A 23,494-nucleotide genomic window follows, 5' to 3' on the forward strand; every position below is an offset into this window, starting at 1 on the left:
AAATTGAGGGGGAAGATGCCGTGGCCTACATGGAACACTGGTTTAAAACGGTCGTGGCCCCGGAGGGCTTATCTCCATTCTTTTCCCTGGAGCGAGCGCACAGGGTCCCGGCCTGCCCGCCCATGCAGGGCCGCCCTCCTCGGCCAATGGTGGTCAGACTCTTGCACTTTAAGGATCGAGACTTCCTGATACAAAGGGCACGCTCGGTGGGCCCCTTCAAGGTGGACAATAGCTCGGTCACGGTTTTCCCAGACTATACGCAGGAAGTCCAAAGGAACAGGGCATCATTTCTGGCAGTGAAAAAGGAACTGAGGAGCGAAGGTATTCAATACTCCCTACTCTTTCCGGCCAAATTATGAGTGATCCTGGATGGAACGACCCAATTCTTCCAGACCCCTGATGAGGCGTGGTCATGGCTTGAGTTGTACCGCGCTGGCACGGACCGTCGACATAAAGGTGAACAGGAGAGGCAAAAGCCGGTCCAGATTCGAAAGTCACAACGCATCCGCAAGAAGAACAAACTTAAAAGAGCACTGCGAACTGATCAGATGGCGGAGGACAGAAAGGGGGCACTGGCAGCAACGGCGGTCATCACAGGCTCACAACAGGAGAAGTTATTGAACGACTCAGACTCAGAAGAGGAGAGCAGAAAATCTGGGGAAGAACTGTCTGAGGCAGATAGTTCTGTGGGGCCGAAGGTCACCCCGCAAACGGCGGATGGACTGTTCAACGAGTGACACTCGAAGTGAAGGTCAAGTATGCGGCTATGCGGCTCCTGTTGGAGCGGACTACCCCTGGTGCTTGGCGGATTAGCAGGCCTACCCCTCATTGCCCTTAAGGCTTTCTGTGGTGACGACCACAGAGTAGTGGACTGTGTGTGATGTTACGAGTTTGGATGGGGACTGATGCTGTGTTATTGGGTCCTGTTCTGGGGAGAGGGGTTGGGGAAGTTTTTTGGGGTGTTTCATATTGGTGGGATTGCTGCCATGATGTGGGTGTCCAACTGATACGGCCAAAAAGGAGGGGAAATAGCAGCAATGGGAACCTTAACCTGATTTAAAAAGCCTCCCATGGAATGTCCGTGGACTTCGTACTATGTCTCGGCGAAGTAAGGTGCACGCTTATTTGGTGAGGCGAGGCATCCAAATTGCACTATTGCAGGAGACCCATCTGACCAAACAGGAATGCACTGCATTACAGAAGAGGTGGCATGGCCAGGTTTTTGGCACGACATATTCAGCGTTTGCTAGAGGGGTGTTGATATGGGTGAGAGCGGGGGTCCCGTTCCAGGCCACAAACCAGCTAGTGGACCCTGAAGGTCGGTTTGTGGTCATGGAGGGTAGGCTGTATGGCAGGGAGGTGGTCCTGAGTAGCATATATGCCCCTAATGTTGACCAAGCCCGTTTTTTGATAGCCTCTCCGGCTCCCTGGCACACTTCCTGGCGGGCCCCATCATAATGGGGGGGGGGCTTCAATTCGATCATTGATGTGACACGAGACAGGTCACACCCGCCGCTGGCCAACTCCCCGGTGCGTAGGCTGGCCACACACAGGAAAGACTGGCAAGAGAGGTGGGGCCTTGTAGATGTATGGAGGGAGCAACATCCTGAACTTAGGGACTATTCTTTCTTCTCGGCATTGCATGCATTACATGTTAGAATAGACTCCATACTGTGTAGTGGTCCCCTGGCTGCCATGATAACGCACACGGAGTACCTCGCCAGAATGATGTCGGACCACAATCCCTTACTGATGACGATACAATGACAGCGGGCGAGATCTGCGGTCCCGACATGGAGGCTGCGGCCTGACACATTAGAGGATCTGGTGTTCAGCGACACGGTCCAACAAGGCATTGAGCATTATTTTAGTGTAAACGAGGGCACAACCTCCACGAGGTCGGTTGAGTGGGATGCGATGAAGGTGGTGGTGAGAGGTGTGTGTATGGGCAGTTTCTCGAATGCAAGGACGACTGTGTTGGCTGATCTGGGGAAGGCGGAATGTGTGCTAAGGGATCTGGAGCAGCGCAGACCTGAGCGAGCAGACCTACAGGGCCGGTTATTAGAGGTGAAAGAAGTAGTGGTGACTTAAGTTATACCTCACCAAGGTGCAGGGGGAAAGAGATAAGGTGGGCACACTACTTGCTAAACTCGCTAACCCGGAGCCTAGGGGTTGCCCGATCATGAGCATTAAAACAGGATCGGGGGAGGTGGTCTATTCACAGACTGCGGTTTTGACTCGCTTTCAGTCATACTATACGACTCTGTATGAGAGTCAGTTGGAGGTGGACAACGCCGTGATAGGCGACTACCTGGACACTGTTCAGATCCCGACGCTAGATGACGAGACAGCGAAGGACCTGGGCGACCCAATAACGCTATCGAGATTCGGGTGGCCATTAAGCAGATGGCTAGGAACAAGACGCCGGGGGTGGATGGCCTACCGATTGAATTTTATGTGAAATTCATAGATGTTTTGGCACCAAGGCTCTTAGTAGTGTATTCCGAAGCCCTGACCCTAGGACGCCTCCCCCAATCAATGAGGGAAGCTTTAGTAGTGCCGCTGCTGATACCAGGTAGGGAGGCCTTAGATGTGATGTTATATAGGCCCCTATCTATGCTGACGGTGGATTATAAGATCTTAAGTCGTATTTTGGCAACTAGATTACTACCACACATGACCACGTTGATCCATGAAGACCAGGCAGTGTTCATTCCCACTAGGAATACATCCATTAACATCCGCCGCCTGATCCGTAAACTGGACAGTGCCTCAGACTTAGAACATAAATCTGCAGTGTTATCGGTGGATATTGAGAAGGCCTTCGATAGTCTTGAATGCCAATATCTTGATAGGGTGCTGGAGAAGTTCGGCCTGGGAGGTGGCTTTGGCCGCTGGACGAGGGTCCTCTATGCTGATGCAACTGCCAGGGTGCGATTAGGACCTGTTATATCACCCGATTACCCAGTGCGCAGAGGGACGAGGCAGGGCTGTTTGCTGTCCCCTCTCCTGTTCGCCCTAGCGATGGAACCACTGGCGGCGCAGGCAAGAACTGGAGAATGGTATACTGGAGTTCGGTGTGGTGAGGAAACACACCATATCTCACTGTATGCGGATGACCTGTTGCTCTATTTGGAGGACACGGAAGGGGCTCTTAGAGGGGCGACAGAGATGCTCTCTCGCTTTGGTAGGCTATCAGGCCTCAGGGTGAACTGGAATAAAACCTGCGTTTTCCCGTTGAAGGTGGATGAGCCTTATCCCCCTCTTACAGTGGACGTGGTCTGGGAGGACTCGTGTTTCACCTACCTGGGAGTCCGTGTTTACCACGAGGCCGCGGATCTGCTGGAGGGTAATATAGGCCGTTGCATACGGGCGCTGCTGGGATGCATGTCTTTTTGGGCCTCTCTTCCTCTCTCAGTGCAGGGGCGAGTAGCATTGTTAAAAATGGTGGCTCTACCGAGATTGCTCTATTATTTCTGTACCCTACCGGTATGGATCCCTCAGCGGATTTTCAAAGACTTGAGATCAATGGTTATAGCCTTCCTTTGGGGCCATGGCAGGCGCAGAGTGGCGTTGCTTACTTTGCTCAGACCCAAACTTGAGGGTCGGATGGCGGTTCCCGATTTTGAATTGTACTACTTAGCGGCCCAATTACAGATCTTAACGCAGAACATCGCAAGAGAATTTAGTGACCCAGACCAGGGACGGGGGAGAGGTATTCAGCGGCACATCCTGTCCTACATTGTAATGCAGCAGAAGTTGGGATTGAGCGATCTCAACATTGAACAGAAAACTCTTCGGATGTGCTGGCACAGGAGCCTGAAGAGGGCAAAAGCAGCATGCCCATACGCCCCAGAGATCCCTATAGGGATGTTGACGGCGCTACCTCATGGAGGCGACTGGTCTCCGTTGTCGGAATGGGAGGAACTGGGTCTGCAGGTGGTGGGGGATCTTTATGCCGATGGGGTGCTGGCCCCCTTTCGCGTACTGCAGGACCAGTTTGGTCTTCCGGATGGGAGCTACCTTTTGCATGCTGCAGTGCCAGCAGCAATACAGAAACACTGGAGGGGGGGACTGGCGGAACCGGACACGACCATGGCCTGCCAGTACGTGGTGATGGCTGCGGGCACAGTCAAGGCGGTAACTTGCATCCACTCGAGAATGCTGAACGAGGGCCTGGAACAGCTCGCTGCGCTAAAGGGAAAATGGGAGGGAAGCATAGGTAAGTCCATACCGGACTCGATTTGGGGCCATATTTTGGAGCGAACATGGAAGGGTTGCAGGAATGCCCGTTTCCAACAGGTGCACTTCTTCATACTGCATAGAGCATATATGACACCAGGGAAACTTCGAAGGCACTTTCAGGTGCAGGATGCAGCGTGCCAGAGATGCTTGGTACTTGAAGTTGAGCTAGATCACATGTTGTGGGGCTGCCCGAAGTTGGGGACGTATTGGGCTGAGGTGGGCGAGCTTTTGAATGCAGTCATTGATAGAGAGGTGGAGTTCGACATGGCTGCGTGCATGTTGCTTTGGTTCCCACACACGGCAAGGACTAAAATTACGAGCAAGTTTATCGACCTGGGACTCATACTAGCACAAAGAGAGATCACTTGGCGCTGGAAATCCAGGGAGGGCCCATCTGTTCGGAGATGGTCGGATGAGCTGTTGAAATGGTCCAGATGTGAGAGTGCGATCAGAATGTGACAGGCCACGAGAACTGGTAACGAGAAGTGCTTGGAGATGGCAAGGGTGTGGGAGATGATTGTGCAGGCTCTGAGCGACTAATTAACCGAGGACGAAGAGGAGGGACATCTGGAGAGGGAGGTTCCATGAGGCTTGGAAGACCGAATGCCTGACCCCGATAGGTAGCGAGCTCTCCTGACAGAACCCATAGGTACAACCCACATCAGCGGCAGTAGGGGGGGGAGGGTTGGAGGGGCGTTATTGGGACACCGCAGCAGTAACAAGAGGGGCACCTACGATAGGGAGGTCTGACTGGTCCTTCAGGGAGTGGGGTTTAGGGCGGCATGCATGTGTTGACGCTGAGTGGAAGATGCTAGGCACTAACAGACAGCTGTCATTGAAGTGCACTGGCATAGACCTGATAGTGCGGGCACTGAGGGCCCGGTTGTCGCACGCACGAAGTGACTGAAAGTATTTGGCGGTGGGGGGGAGAGGGGGGGGGGAGTTTGATAGGTAACAAAAAGCAGATACGTACTTATGTTGTTGACCTGTTGTCCCTTTGAGTAGCACATGGGGAACTCCTGTTGGGACCTGTTGGTGCGCCACCCGGCCTCCGGGATGTGGGCTGAATGGCTGTGTACTACTTTCAAACCGCACAGTGCCTTGAAATGTTGGAGGTATAACGGTCACCTGACCTTGATCTTTTGTCTATAACTCTGCAATAAAAACATATTTAAAAAAATAAATAAATAACTAACAAATTTTACAACAAGCCAAATGTACGATTGGGACTTCTTTATTCAACAACAAGGTATCTGCATTACATATATTCCAGGGAGACAATATGCTGTAGCTTATAGCTTCTCCTGTTGATACTCTGAAATAGAATATACTTCCCAAAAGGAAAAGATTCATACTGGAAAATACTTTGTCTTTTATATTGCTTATATCTATTTGGACTTAGGGAGAACAAATAAAGTAATATCTGCTAACTTTCATAAACAAACAAAGGTTTTTGTTTAAAAAGTGACTTCATAAAATTCTTTTAGAAGAGCTCTGATTATCTGTTATAAACATGTGGGATGATTCCAGAATGCAAGTCATCGCAGTCAAAAAGTGAGAAAAGATCTTACATCAAGACCTGCTCGGTAGCCAACCGTAAGCGCTGGTTTTAGGAAATATTCTGACTAAGGTAAAATTTGTACCTACGCCAAAAGCATTTCTGAAAGCAGTGCTAGATAAATGCAACTTTGTGGATAGCCTTCTACACCTTCAGAATACATCTCATCTGATTTTATAGAGGATCTTCAGCTTTTGGAAGTGTGTACAATCATAATGTTAACCGTAGATCCCTTTTTCAAATTGCCTAATTTTTTACGTTTATTTCCTACGAACTGCTGCCAAAATAACTGAGAAATTCCTTACCAATATATACAATATGTTATATATATATGACAGTAGGGAAAGTGTTGGATAGTGGGCAGGACTAAAATTACTATTCCAACTCCAATGAGTACAACAGTAGGAAAAGTGTTGGATAGCGGGGGGGGGTGTAAAATGTTCTAATCCCACTCCAGTCAGTGCAACAGTATGGAAAGTGATAGATAGCCGAGGGATAAAAATGACTCTTCCCACTCTAGTGAGTGCAACAATAATGAAAGTGTTGGATAGAGGATGGATAAAAACTACTACTCCCACTCCAATAAGTATAACAGTAGGGAAAGTGTTGAATAATGGAGGGGTAGAAATGACTATTCCCACTCCAATGAGTGCAACAGTAGGGAAAGTGTTGGATAGCGCAGGGGTAAAAGTTACTATTCTCAATTCAGTCAGTGCAACAGTAGGGAAATTGTTGGATTGCAGAGGGATACAATTTACTGTTCCCAATCCAATAATTGTAACAGTAGGGGAGGTGTTGGACAGTGGAGGGGTAAAAATTACTATTCCCACTCCAATGAGTGCAACAGTAGAGAAAGTGTTGGATAGCGGAGGGGTAAAAATTACTATTGCCACTCTAATGAGTACAACAGTAGGGAAAGTGTTGTATGGTGGCGGGATAACATTTACTATTTCCACTCCAATCAGTGCAACAGTAGGGAGAGTGTTGGATTGCGGAGGGGGTAACAATTATTATTCTCACTTCAGTCAGCTCAAAATTAAAAACAAACAAAACATTAACAAAAATATATTTTTTAAATATTTAAAAATATATATAAATATGTTAAAAATTAAAATACACATTTATATAATATTGAACATTTTAAAGCACCATATTATATTGTTAAATACATATGACAAATGCCTACAAATAATATATTACAAAATATGTATAATTTTCAAACAAATAAAAAAATGTAATTAGAAATTATTTGGAAAAAAATACATTAAATATTACATACATTTTCTTTTTTATTTTCTAACATATAACACCATACAATTCACAATCGACATATACATTTAAAACAAATTGAAACTTATAAAAATGTATAAACTGCCCATACTTTACCCCTATAATCTCCAAAAAATGAATTACACAATTAAAACTTATTTTCAATTAAAAAGCTAATAGTATTTAACAACTAATTATAAAGTAAGTACAATCAATTTACTCCCCCCCCTTTACCCCTATAAAAGTAAAACACAACAAATATAAAGAATTACCCATATAAAATATAAATTAATTATTAATATTAATGATCAACTAATTATTAATTTATTAAACATAAATTACTTCCCACCCTATACACCTTTAACCCGTTTACAGCGGCGACAATTCCGCCACGGTGTGGGCGTTTGACGGAGTGGGCGGGGCTGCGTCGGCCAACAGTCGTGCACAGCACCAGTAGGTAGTGGCCGACGCGAGCACAGAAGGGGTTAAACCCCACAACCCACACCTATAATTAATTACACAATTTCCATATTTAATTTTCAATTAATTAATCAATAATAATTAGGAACTAATTATTATTTGATTAAACATAAATTACTTCCCACCTTTTACCCCTATAAACACTTCAGCACACAAATTAAATAATTTACACAATCAGCATAACTAATTATCAATTAATTAATATTAATCAACAACCAATAGGTAATTAATGAAAATTAAATTACTTCCCACAATTAACACTATAAAATCGCGATTAAATAAATATCAACAAATAAAAAATTATCATTAATTTATCATACCTATGGTGGTCATTATGATGGTGAAAGGCTTGCCATTGCATTGAACCGCGATTTACCCCTGCCCCATTACGATGGCGGGGGATCCAGAATGCGACCGTGGCAGACGCAAAGACCTTCTGCCACGGAATGGCCACAGGCAATTGTTATGATTGCCTGCAGACGGTTCAGACAGGCTAAAATGGTGGCGGGCACCTAGCAGGCACCGTCCGCCTAATTAGGATGTTGGCTACAGCCAGCTTTTCCATGGTGGCAAAACTGCCATGGAAAGGCTGGCAGGGATTTGTTTCGGGGGCCCGTTGTAGGCCCCCTAGTATTGAGGGAGGTGTGGGTACACTGGGGGGTACCCATGGTACCCCCTACATTTCACAGCACTAAGGGCCAGATGTAGGTGGACATTTACCAACCGGTAAATGGCTATTCTAGATGTAGGTGGCCTATTTTACCGAATCAGTAAATTTACCGAATCGGTAAATTTATCAAATCGGTAAAATACCGAATCAGTATTTTTACTGAATCGGTAATTTTGAAATGTAGGTGGGACTCTTCTGAGTCCCACAGGCCTTACAGAATCTGTATTTTACCACCCAATCCAATTGGGTGGTAAAATACCGATTCCAGGTGTGCATGCACATGTGTGCATGCACACCTATGGCATGTGACAGATGGACATGCCCTTAGGGCATGTCTGTGTGCCACATGTCACATATGCCTTAAATCAGGGTGCTAGAGGGTGTCAAAGTGACACCCCCTGCACCCTTGCAAAATTCGTTATTTACCGAATCGGTAAATACCGATGCCATAGGAACCAATGGGCATTACCGAATCAGTATTTATTACCGATTCGGTAAATACTGATTCTTACAGAATCGGTAATTCAATTACCGATTCTTTCTACATCTCCCCCCTTCTATTTTACTGATTCATAAATACTGAATCGGTAAAATTCGGTATTTATGAATCGGTAAAATATACTTACCTATATCTGGCTCTAAGTGTCAGGCACCATGTGGTGCCTGCCACGTGGTGCAGTGAAATGCACAACCTGCTTTTTTGGCATTGTGGGGGGGGGGGCTGTAGCCTGCAGCACCTGCTGCAATGTTAAATAGCAAGATGCGACGGCCGTGGTGGCTATCGCTTCCTAATTTGTAGTGCGGGACTGCTGCATGCATGGCAGGCAGTCTCGTTCCCCACCACAATGGATCGTAATAAACCCCTAAATTGCTTCCCAACCATTTCCCCTATAAACGACCAACAACCCACTAAGGAACTTAAAAATTTAAATTTAATTAAAATAAAATGTATAACTAAGAAAATGCGACACATATATTAAAAAACATAAACAATACTAATGCAAAAAATACATCTCATACATTTAGAATATCAACTAAAACGCATAGCACTAATTAAAAAGTAAATATTTTAAACAACTAAATTTTTGCAAACTATTTTAATGACTTCTACCTCTTTTTTAAACAATATTTCCTACCTTAAATTCAATATTCTTGGCCACGATATTCTTGCTGTCGATATTTCTGTGTCACGATATTTCCAACTCGATATTTGTGTAAGTCGACATTTCCAACTCGATATTCTGTCTCATTACCAGCAAAAATGTATTCAGTTGCTGATAACATTGGTACTACGTGATGAATCTGCACAGAAATTGGCAGAATCTGTGGGAAGCTGGCTCTCTGTATAGTGTACTAAAACGAAGTATACTGTGCAGAGAGTTCAGTGGATCCCCAGTTGGTATACAGAGGTAAACAGAGGTAAACGCAGATAATACTAATGCTCTTTTTTTGGTAGTGTGGTTGAGCAGTTAGGCTTATCAGAGGGTAGTGCTAAGCAATTGTTGTACTCACAGAGGCAATAAATGAGGGACACACTCAAGAATAAATCCAAGACCAATTTATACAAATAAGATCTATTTTATGGAATTTTTAAGACCTGGAACACACTTCTAATATAAGTACTTTCTGAGTTACGATTTTTCAAAGTTCGGAAAATATATCACTTTTGTGCACAAATACACACCATTGAAAACAATGGGGAAAGATTAGAAAAATGCATATAAATTCAAGCAATACTTTCCCAGCCTAATTCTCTCCTATCCACTTGAGAGTTCTGCAACTATAGCGCCGAGACACCCTCGGGTATTTGCGCGCTCTAAAAATCGCCCAAATAAATAAATAAATAAATAAATGAAGTTCACCTTCTCATTGCAGACAAGGTCCATAGTTCCAGCAGGAGAAGTTCAGGAACATCCCGGATCGGCTGGGCGCAGAGTGGTGAGGGTCTTGGAAGCTGGTGCACAAGATGTAAGGGGTCACTCAAAAGTACAGTGGACAAGAGGACTTTCATCTAAGCCCAATGGGGCTCCTTTGAGGGAGGAGAACACATGGGCTTGGGGACCACAGGATCACAGCTGCTTAGTTGGTGCTGGGGCCAGTTGGGCCAGGTGTAGAGCGAACGGGTCAGCCAGACGACGTGCCTCTTGAGGTCCTTGCGGTCAGGAGCAGGCAAGTTGGAAAGGTGATCTTGCTACAGCTGAGCCACTCAAGAAGTGGGTTTCAGGTGTTTCGATGTCCCTCAATGGGTCAGGAGTAGGCAACTTGGAAAGGTGATCTTGGGACAGCTGGGCCACTCAAGAAGTGGGTTTCAGGTGTTTCGATGTCCCTCAATGGGTGTTTGCTTCTTTTACTTGGGGAGTTCGGTGTGGGTTCTTGTTCTTGGTGTTTGACATTGGGGGTTCAGTGACCTGGGTACTGGTATGTTGCAGCTCAGTAGGTCCTGGTGTCTCCAAACTTGGGGCCCTATTATGATGGCACCCCTGAGTAAGAGGGACCGTCTGCATGGGCAGCGGTGGTCCCTCCATGGCAATTAGGATGTGACCTCCACCCTGGCGGTCACATCCTGTATTTTTTACATTGCGGCGGGTGCTGCTTGAAGCAGCACCCGCCGCAATGTAAAAAATGAAAGCAGTGCATTTTCATGCACAAAGCGGCAGACACCGCTCGGTGCCTGCCGCTTCGTGCATGCAAAGGCAGGGGGGTACCATAGGTACCCCCCCATGTGCACCACCCACCCCCCTTCATGCAGGGGGCCCGCAACAGGCCCCAGAAGTGAATGTCCGTATGCTTTTCCATGGCGGAAAAGCCGCCGCGGGAAAGCCGCCGCGGAAAAGCATTTGATTCCCTCCATCCTAATATGGCTGCGGTGTCTGATCGACACCGCCAGCCATGTTAGTGCTTTTCCACCGCGGTCGGAAGGCGACAGCGGCGGAAAAGCTGTGGACGGAATTCAAGACCCACCAGCCATCCTAATTTGGCGGTGGGTCTTTGGAGGGTCCGCAGCGGTTTTCCCGCATCCTCCAGGTCGGCGGTGGCTTCCGCCGGCCCGGAGGATGCGGGAAAACCGCGATCATAATCGGCCATTAAGTGAGAAGATAGGTCTGACCCTCCAGAGCTATTGTACTTTTTCTTGCTTCAGTGTCACATTTATGGTCATTGGGGAGCAGCAAGTCGACAAACCTGACTTCACAAGACCAATATCTTCCCTCCTTGGCAATTTCTCTAAGGCTAGAGGTGCTCCGAAGTTCTTGGAGTCCTTTCAAGTTCAGGATGATACAGCAGGCAATGACTGTCGAGGCCTTGAAACAGCAGGCAGGCTTTGGTGCCTTTTTCTTCTGCAACAAGGCTTCAGTTCTCAGGCAGCTGGCTTCTTTTTCCTGGTTTTCTTTTGTCTATCAAATCTCATGTTCAGGTCTTTGAGTGCTACCTAAATATTGAATTTAGGGCTGTTGCAAGGGGAGACTGGTAATAGCCAATGGCCTACCTATTTTGAGGGTGTCAACACCCTCCAGTGACCAGTTCCTGTGGGAAGGGGAACTAACCTAGCCCTGATAGGTTGTTTCTCCCCCATCCAAAGATTGTGGAATTTAAGGAGAGGGGTTCACCTTTCTGGTCCGCTCTAGGGTTGATGTAGGCTCAGTAGGATTCTCATCCTAATCAAACTATTTTTCCTGTTTTTCCTCCCACCAAATGTGTAGCAGGAAAGCAGTTTTGTCCTTCCCCACTATCAAGAGGGTCATGGGTTGGATTTCAAAGGCTGCATTATCTTTGAAGTTTCCTGCCCAAGAAGGCCATCCTGTCCAGGAGGAGTTGTGAAGCACCTCTGCACAGAGCAGGCTTTAGCTCTGTCCTCTGAGAGTGCTGGCCCCCACCCCAAGGGATCAGGCACATGTCATGTGGTGCAGACTGGCAAAAATAAGTCAGAGTGTAGTGTAGTTCCTATATTCCTAATTGGCTCTGCGCATTGGAATAATATACACTATAGTTTTGACATAGGACTGAGGTCAGTATGTCTCTATCGAGTACATTAAACTTAATTACTTGTGTTTGCCAGCTAACTCAGAGGTCACTAGAAACTTTCTTGAATGAACAAGAAGGGATTAGTCTCTGACAACCGCTAAAACATGACAACTTTGTTTCCCCTAGAACTGGAACAATATCTTCAGAGTCGTAGAAACAATAGATAACAATTTCACTCAGTCAATCGTGGATGCTTTATTTCTACAGAGTTTGCACAGATATAGAGAGATGGGCATTTCAATAAAAAGGGTTTATTGAACAGTCTTCTGTCTCATGCAAGAGATATGAACTGCTATAATCGTAAGACAGAATGCGTAGTATAATGCGTACAGCTTTAAATGTAATATAAAATAATACTGTAATAGCATGGTCTGTTGCTATGACATATATAAAAATACATACATAAATAACACAGGCTAAAATACTCAACTGGTGCTTCTAAAATAATCCAACCCCAGTGTACCTAACCTAAGTCTAGTATGAGGGAAGACGTAGGTGCTGTCTTAGCATAAGTTTAGTTCTGCCAAGGATTGCCAAAGGTTTCTCTAGGTTCTAATCAGCTCCATACCTTACAATGAGAGAGGTTGATATCTCTTTCCCAGGACTCGATTTTCTAACACCCCACAAGGGGAGTCAGAAACACTGGAGCTGGATTCTCGGTGAGGAGGATGACAGTGTCTGGTCAGTGCGTCTGTTGGGAACTGGATTTCCTTTGGGACTTGCTGTGGCGAGTTGCATCGTGCAAGTAGGTAGTCGTACCGCACTGTGCCTTGCCATAGCAAGTGAAGGTATATTTACTCCTTGAAGGTGTTTAGGAATGCCAGTATTGACGTAAATGTCAGGCATTTGAACGTCACGAATGAACCCCCTAAGGAATAGATGTTCATGCATAATAAATGAGTTCTTGGAGAAATCAATATCCAGGAAAGGGGAAGTCCCTAAAGCTTAAGAGTCTGGTTTTCCAAGAATTCATTGTGACGTAGATGAATGGATTTAAGTAGCCATGCCTGTATTTGGGTAGCATGGACTATGCCTATATAAGGACTAGGTTTCTAAGCCTATATAAGGGCAATGTGAATTGTACCTATATAAGGGCAGACATCTGGAAATTCATACGGAATCTAAATCGATACACACCAAGAGCCCAAACCTGTGCTTGGTAGGTTTTCAGGAGACCCTCTAAAAGTGTCTCCTGTGTGAATTTACTAACAAATACAACACTGGCATCGGTGAGGGTTTATTGAGACAAGATGGTTGGTACCAAACACCTTAGAAATCAATGAAGCCATCATGTAACTAGGAAACTCGTTTGACAAGTATTTAGCCCCCTGTGCACTTACAACCTCCCAGAATAGACAGGACATTGTAAGTGCATAGCTGATCTTTCTGACTTGCCCACGCATAGGATATAGTGCACCCTGCCTTAGGGTTAAAGGCCTGCAGTAGGAGCGACTTACCTATTCCTAATTTAGTGCATGGAAGGCATGGCACACAGGGCTGTGTGACATGTCGACTCTTTGAATTTCTCTGCACCAAGACACACAGCCTGCTATGGCAGTATGCATAGTCTTGGAGGGTTCTCTGGGGTGGCACAACCAGTGTTGCTGCCCCGGAATACTCTTTTAAGTACCCATGTCATAGATACCAAGGATACCACTTACTAGGTACTTACAGGGATTACTGAAATTGTGCCAAACGTGGTACAGTAGTTAGGAAAGAGATCTGGCACTGGGAATCTGGTTAGCAGGAACCCAGTGCACTTACACTTCGAAATCAGGCAGCAGCCAAAAAGTGGGGCTAACCATGTCAAAAGAGGAACTTTTCTACAGAAGCTTAGAAGGTTTGCTTTTTGACTGATATGTCAAGCTGTGTGCCAATCCATCAAAGTTAAAGGGTGGGCACCACAATGTTAAAGTGCTGCAAAAAGAAGTTAAAGTAACATGTAGTTATATGTTAAAATAATATAAGCAATATTATTTAAAACAATGAAAAACCCCTGAAATTCACCAATTATAATTCAATGAACTATCACATTTACGCAAATAATTTGCTGCTTATGACCTCACATATTACATCACTCATGACATGTTAAATGACATCATGGTTGGCATCACTGATGACATCTGAAATAACAAAATTGATGACATCACTCTTGACATCTCAAATGGCCTCATCCATTTTTGTGCACTAGACTCTATAAACCCATACACCATTTAACAAAAAAGAAAGTTAAGGCCTATAGTCACTGTGTGTACATGTGTGGATGCACAGAATGGAAATAGCTTAAACACTGGAGGTAAGTGTGGTTGTACACATTGAAAGTTATATGGTTACATGGTGCCCCATTTACAAACAAGTAATATGTTGGGTGCAAGTAGTACTCCATTTAAACAAGGTAAAAGCTGAATGCATCTGATTTGGGTTACAGAGGCATGTTTCAAAGTAGTTTGTGGATAAAAGCCAATGCCTGTGACAAAAGATCAGAGTTGTGGCTTCCAATAGAATCATTTGGCATTACTGTACCAGCACTGATACCCAATTACTGAAATGACTGATGATAGAAAAAGGTTCCTCTGCCAATAGGAATGGCATATTTGTCTTCATTCTCCCATGGGACCAACCATTCAAATATACCTTGCTTTTTCTGAGGGTTACGTCCTTCATGCCTGACCTGAGCCTCTGCGTATTTGCTCATTTAAAAAACAAATATTGAATAGATTTACAGTACATCACAAAAAGCATGCTCTGTAAGTACAGTTCTAACTTTTTGGCAAATTTGGTGTCATTGCGTTCAGATATTTTTTCTGTGTGGGAGAGCCAATTTTCTAATTTGAATCAACAAATAAAATGTCACTTTTTTCATATTTTCCAAATGGCTGCAACGTTTTTAGCAAAACAAAAATTACCTTTCACATGGATACTTTTACCTAACTATAACCGCATAATGGGGACTGCCATTCTGTAATGAATTACAATGGAGCGACAGCATCAGTGTAGTTACAGTTAGGTCTCAGCTCTATTTTTTGTTTACTTAATGACTTTGGTGCCGTTAAACGAATCTTTACAAAACTTTCTGAAAAACGGCCCCCCTTATAAGGGAAATGTTTTATTTTGGAGAGTTGACCTATACTATTAGAACTCTAAAGCTACCCTCACTGGTGAAAGAGTATGATTTTTGGGAGTTCAGGTTTACTATTCTAATCTTGATCTCATCCTCAGTGGGGAACTAATGAATTTTGGGCTGTTGGGATTTAATATTCTAACTCCACAACTAACCTCATTAGGGAAATGTTTAATTTTTGGATCCACAGATTTATTCTTGAATGCACAACCCGGCAATAAAGATTTCAGCATACCTTTTTTAATTCAATATGAACCAGTTTGAATTTGTGAAAACATTCATTTTTAAAAATAGAAATCTATTCCTTTATATAATAATTTTAATGATATTGTTGACCTTTTGGCTTTTAAGTCCATACTAAGATTGAACACCCAGCTAACTATAGGCAGTGATCAAAATGAGTAAGCTTTTGTGGCTAGTGGACAATGGCCTGGACCAGTAAAATGTTGCTATTCTGTGGCTCTGGTGTATACTACATAATTATAGGTTATCCACACTTCCTTAATTCCTAAAACTTTTCTCACATAATTTGCAAATTTCAACAAGAAATGGTGGACAAGATTTATCAGCACTTTGCAACTGTATAAACTCACTAAAAGTGGCCTAAAATGGTTCAAATTGTGTATTTATGATTTAATTCCCAGTGCAAAACCTTACTTGTGCTGGAGAGTTGCCTAAAAGTAACAAAGTATTTATTTGTGCTAGTTTGTACTGTTTTGCGTCAAATACTGTAACAGCAGATACCCAAACCAATCAATGATACTAAAATTATAGTCACCTCAATCGCAGTGGGTTATGTATTTTGATATCTAAGATGATTTCTGTTGTTTGTAATTGCATCTGTTACATCAAGGGTGAGGTCATGAGCATAACAAACATGTGTGAGTTATGGTTTGCATGGCTATTGTAAATGTTTATGTCTAATAACTGGAGGATGGTGTGGAAGCTGAAACCTAATATTCGTCTAAACCCCAATATTTTGAACACCTTAATGCTTACCTAAATAATTTGGCTCTGAAGTCACCAATAGATCTAGCAGTTAGAGACTACACTCCTCTTGAACACACACATGTTTAGCAGATAAAACAGGTTAAATGAGGAAACACTAATAACAGTTCAAGATGAAAAATAAGGTAAACATAGAATTATTGCAGAAAATGTAGTAAATGTGGTACAGAGAAAAAAAGATGATAATGCCATGAAGGCTCAAATACAGAAATACAGAATAAAACAGCTTCACCCTAATTAATAAGTCTAAGTAAAACACATAAAAGTTGAACTCATAAGGAGTATCGACAACATCCCCAAAAATTTAAGAAACTAAAATAATTGGGCAGAATGACGTGATTAACCCAGCAGCAATATCAAGCTAAGTCCTCTAGTATAAAAAATATGGAAAGCAAGCATGTGAGACCCTAGAAAAGCAAAAATGAGCCCTCCAATTCCAAGACCCAAGGGGGCATATTACCAAGGGCCTTATCGCCGCTTTAGCTGGAATTTTTCCCGCTAAAGCAGCAATAATTTTATCGTCCTATTACCTAGCTGTCGCTAACACCAGTTAGCGACAGCTAGTAGGAGATAGCGATCATCTTGGGGCCCACTTTGCATGTCAGCAATAATTATTGCTAATGACATGCAAAGTGGGCGTGCCAAGATGTTAGAGACTGGAAAAAGTCGCTACCATTGCTATCTCCTATTACCTACTTTTGGAAATGTTCGCGCTAAGCGTGAATATCTCCAAAAGCTAACGCCTGCCCAGAGCAGTTCTTAGCTATGTTATTCAATGGTAGGTGGATAACATGGCTAAGAGCATTAGCTCGCTAATGCATGAATATCGCTGACTTTTCAGCGATATTCATGCATTTCGGCCGGTTTTTATCGCTTAAGAGATAAACCTTGATAGTAGCAAGGTTTCTAAGCGATAAAAATAGGCGAATCACGGCGATAAAATTATAGCCGCTAACCAAGCTTATTAGCGATAATTATCGCTTATTCTTGGTAATATGCCCCAAGATCTTTTATGCACAAATCCCCTTTGTATTATTAGATTCTGCAAATTCAGCATGCTATGATCATAGTTAGGGTTGCATTGGTAAATCAGAAACAGAAATGTAATAATTAAAAGTACATCATTATTTAGCACTAACCCATTTCTTAAGGTAAGAAAAATCTTCCACCTATTCTATTAGCAACAGCTCTCCGGGGATGATCAACACAAAATTAAACATTTCTAAACATTGGCTCATAGAATTACCACCAACACATCTTCAGCGAAAACTTCCAGCTGGAGTCCTTCAATATGTTTAACTTCTATATATATGTATACTTTGGGTACACTATAGAAGCTTCATTCGAAAAACACACATCCTAACCCAATAATTCACCTCATATACAAGACGAGAGATGGTTTGCAGTGGGGCACTGATTCGGAGGGGGAATGAGCAGGAGCAAGGTGAACAGAACACTCTAAACTTAATCCATATTAAAATGAATGGCGTTTCATACGAACATGTGGCATAACCATTTTACCTTGCTAATTACATTTCTAGGTGGTGCAGCAAACTCATTTCAAGTGTTTAATTAATAATATGGGCCGGGATGCCCACCACCCCTTCCACCACCAATCCCAATGGGAGGAGACAGACACAGTTTGAACTTATGGAAGGCAGGGGGGCCTCATGACCCCCCCGGCCGTATTTATTAAAATATGAAACAAAATTTAAAACTTTAAATTAAAACGTTTCATGTATCATGTACAAATTCAACTTCCATTACATTTGATGAAGACAGGTATTCAGGCTCACCTTAACAAATCTCTAACACAAAGATTTCCTAACCGAGTCTAACATCATGACATAATACATTGCATATGAATTTGTACATCCTAACGTTAGGGGCCAACGGCAAGGTCTTAACCGGTGTCGGGTCCCTATCACAAAATTCCCGCCCTCACGTGTGAGTGGCGCATGCGCAGAGGACTTTACCCTAGTAGCCAACTGTAACTTTCCTTGTCGTGGGGGCCCCCTTTCACTCAACGCCATCTTAAGGTCGTCCGAGTTCCCGTGCGGGGTATCCGTAAGAAGGACAGCGTGTACTCCCCCCTTTCCCCACACTCTCTTCCGCCGGAGCGGATATCCGGCCCCCGAGAAATTCTGGGGAGGGGTATATAACCATCTCCCCCTGGGAGGGGCCTATGGCCGTCTCCCCCTGGGCGACCCATCAATAATGGGTGCTGCCCCCCCATGGGAGGGGCCAATGGCCACCTCCCCCCAGGCGCTCCCATCCATAATGGGTGGCACCCCCCCTAGGGACCTTGAAATCACTGCTCACCGATCATGACCTTACCGCCACAGGCCAGATAGTTGACCGACTATCTGGCCCCCCCATACCTCCTATAGGTCATGTCTCCTCAACCCCACTAGCCAGGCTATCATGTCCCCTATCAATAAGTCATTCCCCTCCCTGGACAGGTGTACCCCATCATTAGAATAACAGTGGTCGCCCCAGATGCACCCATGAGATATGCTTTGAAGATGATCAGAGCGAAAAAATTTCTCCATTTTATTGTTGACCCTCTTTACCAAATGGTTCAACGCTGTTGTGGACCGACCACCCCACCATACCTTCCTCGGAATCATGAGAGACCAAGCTATTGTACATCCCGGGAGCATCTTTGCCAACCAACTAACTGCAGAAAGTATGTGCTCGATTAAAGCTCGTCTGCCCAACCTTACCAAGTCATTGCCCCCAATGTGGATTATGACTACAGATGGCGGTGACCTGTGCCGCCCTAATAATTCTCCCACAAAACTTTCCAGTCGGTCAATACACAGGCCGCCCTTCTCATGGAAGGACACCCTGAAACCATATTCCTCAGATGTGTGGATCGCATCACCTGTCTTGAATATGTCCCCGGCACGCCTCACGTATGAATGGCCCACGACCCAGACCACTCGTCTTCCATTCCTTGTTCCTGAAGTGGTGGTTAGCTGACACTGGGCCGGTCCCAATTTCCGCCCTGCGTCACAGGCTCATGAAACTGTAATCCAAACAAAAGACAACAAGCGTGAGTGCACTTCTTCAGTAAATTACAACATGTGCAGCCGCACATACCGTTTGAAACAATTCGAGGACCAGCGGCCTAATTGTTTAACATTGTCTGCCCGTAGACCCCCAGCCGTTTCTTTTGTTGCGGCCCCTATCCTGAATGAATGGGTCCCAAAATCACTCGGGTTCAAGCCCGCAGCTGCAATCGTGATTGCCAGCACCCTCTGAAACTGAAACTTCGTTAACGGGGTGCCGTCCGCATGTCGTAGCAAGGCCCCCCCCACGTTGTCAACCTCTGTTTTAGGTAGGCCTCAACATGCCTCACTGGACAACAGGGAACACAATGCTATTCCCATGGGCCTCCTGATCAGTCTTTGCCCTGGCTATCGTGATCAGCAGAGAATCCCCCCTCACCTGGATGTGATCCCTGCGCAGAACCCCCTCCGTGTCTCTTTTGTTAGCAGTCACTAGTTCGCTCACCCGCAGGGCCCCATAAAAAGCCAAGGAGAACGCTGCCCGGAATAGTACTACCTCGCTAGGTGAGGAGCATGTCTCCTCCAGTTTGATCAACACGGAGGTCAATCTCTCAAATCCTATTGGGTGCCTGGTATCCTTTTGGCGCCCTTCTAAGCGCTGCCAGCCGCGCAGCGCCTTCCTGACCATGAAGGAGTCCGTCGGGTCCCTGATACCATGGAGCTGAACCATAAATGATATGGCGGCCTTATACCGACTGGTGGTTGCCGCCGACCGGCCCTCCTCATGAAGTGCCCCTAAGAATTGGGTAAAGGACCCCTCCTGACCCCAACTATGCTCCCATGTCGACCCAAAAAGGCTCAGTACGCGCGGAACGCCCCTTCATAAGCTTTCCTTGTCTTGGGCGCTAAACTGGCTGCCACAAGGTTTTGTAGTCCGGGGCGCCGATTTGCCATAATGCTTCGGGAAATGGCACTGCCACTAGCTCCGCTGGGGTAAACACTCCCTGAAAGCCTGCATTTTGAAACGAGAGAGCGCATCAGCAGCATTATTCAGTCCACCCGGCACATGTTTTGCCCTAAATTGTACGTTTAATCTCAAACATTTCAACACAATTTCTTTCAGCAATCGCAATATCCATTTGCAGCGTGCTGCCTGCTGATTAATGCACTCAACTACAGTCATGTTATCGGACCAAAATACCACCGAGCGGTCCATGAAGTCCTCCGGCCATGCCGACAGAGCCACCCAGATGGGGAATAGCTCTAGGAAACCAATGTTATTCGTCAAACCGCTGGTTTCCCACTATGCTGGCCATCTTTGGGCCGACCAACGGTTTCCCAGGATTGCGCCGAACCCCACGCTGCCTGCAGAGTCGGTCCATAAGCCTAGTTCCACCGATGAGGCCGGGGGTTTGCTCCAGACCACTCGGCCGTTGAAATCCGCCAGAAATGCCAGCCAAATGAGCATGTCCTGGCGAACCTCTGCCGACAGTCTTGTGCGATGGTGCCCTTTTTTGAGGCCAACCATAGCCTGGGCAATAGAACGTGAGAAAGGGCGAGCCATCGGCATAACCCTTAATGCAAAGTTAAGCTGACCTACTGTTTGCTGTAATTGGTGCAGTGTCACCTTCTCGTTCCGTAGACACTGCAACAAGGAAGCCCTGAATTTGGCGATCTTTTCCGCCGGCAAGCGGAAGCAAACCTCCACGGAGTCTAGTTCGATACCCAGAAACTCCAGGGCGGTAGTCGGCCCCACCGTCTTTCCCGGCGCCAATGGTACCCCGAAACCCCGCATGAGCACGCAGAAATCCTGCAATGCCCGTGCACAGTCCCGAGAGCCTGCTGGGCCGAGAAACAGGAAGTCATCAAGATAATGCATCACATGTTGGTGTCCTGTGGCCTTCGAGAACACCCAATCAAGGAATGAGCTAAACATTTTCAAAATAGGCACACGAAATTGAACAACCCATCGGCATGCACATATCCATGTAATATTTCCCCTGAAATGTAAAACCCAGCAAACGCTGATCTTGGGGATGCACCGGAAGCAACCTAAATGCAGATTCAATATCTGATTTTGCCAACAATGCACCGGGGATTAAGCAATTCAACATTACTACTGCATCATCGAAAGATGCGTACCTCACACTGCAAATGTCTGGATCGATCGCCTCATTGACGGAAGCCCCCCTTGGTGCCGACAAATTATGGATGAGCCTGTATTCGCCCTGGTCCTTTTTAGGCACTACCCCTAGTGGGGAACACACAAAATCGGCCGTTGGTGGGTCACAAAAAGGTCCTGCAACCCGCCCCAAGCCAACCTCTTTGGCGATCTTCGTGGCGGCAACCGCCGGGTTGTGCTGAACTGATAGTTGGTTCTTACATGAGGGGGCCCCCCGAAAATCGCCCGCCGGGATCCTGAAGCCATACGTGAAGCCATCTCGCAGGATTCCGGCGGACACATGATCAGGGTATTTGTTCAGCCGTGGGGTCAAAGCCAGAATATCTATGGGCGATTGTTTGGCCTTCCGCGGCACCGTATCAATCCTGCTTAGTGCCCCCTTTCCCTCCGGTACCATTGGCTCTGGATCGGCAGTTAGTTTCGGGGTGGGAGGTGTTACCACAACTCGAGCACGCATGCCTGAACCTACACGTTCCTTGCGGCCTGCTACACGTTCCTTTGTTGAAACCCCAACACACTCCCCGCTTATTTCCGTTCCCACCCGAAGTTGAGACTCCCCCCGTAGGTCGGTCGAAAGGGCTGAGGATGTTTCTGTTGAAAGGCCCTGGAGCCGTTCGCGCTCGCCCCTGATCCACCCGCTGATCCCGTCAAGAACTGCGCATGCCATGATACAGTATCCAAACAATCCCAAGTCAATGACTCATTAAACTCTTTCGCTTTTCTAAAAGCCATGTCATACCCTTTCCATTCCTCTCCGCCATACTTCTCATGGAAACCCGTAATCCTGCTCTGGTAGCAAGCCAGGTCATTCAACAGTTCAGGTGTGCGTTCTGCGATAATTGCTACAAAAATCGAAAAAGCCCTGATCCAGTTCATCCTGGACTCTTTGACACTGAATTCTGCCATCCTTGCCCGCCATACACTGGGGTGCCATAAATCCTTCTGAGTCTTGGCATATTCTAACTCTCGATTATCAGTCAACAATGAAAACATATTTATATGCTTATTAGCCCACACCAGTTCCTTGGTTGCCATAGGAATGTGTTGCGCCAAGCTTTCCCGCCTTGAGGGTACCGCGCCATCCCCCATCATTGGGAGTGATCTCTTACCGGCTTCCGCAGCACCTCCAGCCGTGTCCATCGACTTATTCCGGTTTTCTCCCGCAACCAGATTCGCCACCTGTGGGGGAATAGAAGGCACGTTCGCTGTCCCAGCACCCCTTGTCTGCCTTAGCTGCTCGATAATCTGCCTAGCTTCTTCGGCCGGGTCTTCCATGGCCGCGGATCCCCCTGCTCCCTTTTTCAACCAGGGTAACACAGCGGCCAACTGAAGCGCTAGTTCGAGAGGCATTTGGTCGTTATCCAGCGGTGTGATAACCACAGGGATTGGCAATCCCCCATCCGGTGCAGGTACCGGGCTGGTCGCTGGTGCTACCGGGACCATTGGGACTTCCATCGGGACTGGGGCCTCACTAGGACCCGCTTTCCCTTTCCTCTTTTTCCCCTTATCCCCCCCTGGGGTAATGTTCGGCAAAGCAGGCCCCACGATCCTTTTAGGTCGCCCTGAGGGCCCCGCTTGGGCCTCTACTTGTTTCCGGAGGGCCGCTAGGCCGCGACCCAGCTGGTCTACTTTACCAAATTTCCTGTCCATCGCCGACACTTGGTTCACCAGTGTGCGCAGCATTCATTCCATCTCGGAGCTCTTTCCACTCTTCTTGCCAGGCATTTCCGCTTTCTGCTTTTCTCTCTGCCAGTAGCGACTCGAACTCCAGCTACGCCTTGACGACTGAAACAGAAAAACAATGATTACTCGTTCAAAAAACTGCAGCTTGTTCCCTTGAGGGCTCACGAGCGACGAGTGGTGCAGCCTTCAGAGCGCAGGAACAAGAGGACGCTTCCCTGGATTCCCACGCCTTTATCCTGCAGCG

Source organism: Lissotriton vulgaris, chromosome 1_1 (genome assembly GCF_964263255.1).
Source record: "Lissotriton vulgaris chromosome 1_1, aLisVul1.2, whole genome shotgun sequence".
Lineage (NCBI taxonomy): Eukaryota > Metazoa > Chordata > Amphibia > Caudata > Salamandridae > Lissotriton > Lissotriton vulgaris.